Below are 318 nucleotides of genomic sequence, written 5' to 3'. Positions count from 1 at the left end.
ATGCCCTTAAAATTAAGAGAGAGAGGGGCGAACTACTCTAACCGTATTTATCTCCATGTATTCACCTTGCTAAACTATTTGACCTCTTAAATAAAAAGAAGGAGATTCGAAAAATCTATGTTAGCAATCTTATCACTAGCCTACCATTAAAGTAACTTTTTCGAAAGTATTGAAGTCGTTTCGGTTGTTGTTCTAGATAAAGACAGAGAAGCTGTTTTTTGGCTTTCATCTCATCTATATCCTGGCAACTCTTGTGTTGCAGTGTAAAAAATCATTATCGTTGATGCAGAACAATGCATTTTAATACCTCGGTGATAC

Source organism: Teleopsis dalmanni, chromosome 2 (genome assembly GCF_002237135.1).
Source record: "Teleopsis dalmanni isolate 2A chromosome 2, ASM223713v2, whole genome shotgun sequence".
Taxonomy (NCBI): domain Eukaryota; kingdom Metazoa; phylum Arthropoda; class Insecta; order Diptera; family Diopsidae; genus Teleopsis; species Teleopsis dalmanni.
The sequence above is the reverse complement of the archived record's forward strand: the minus strand, read 5'-3'. Positions refer to the sequence as shown.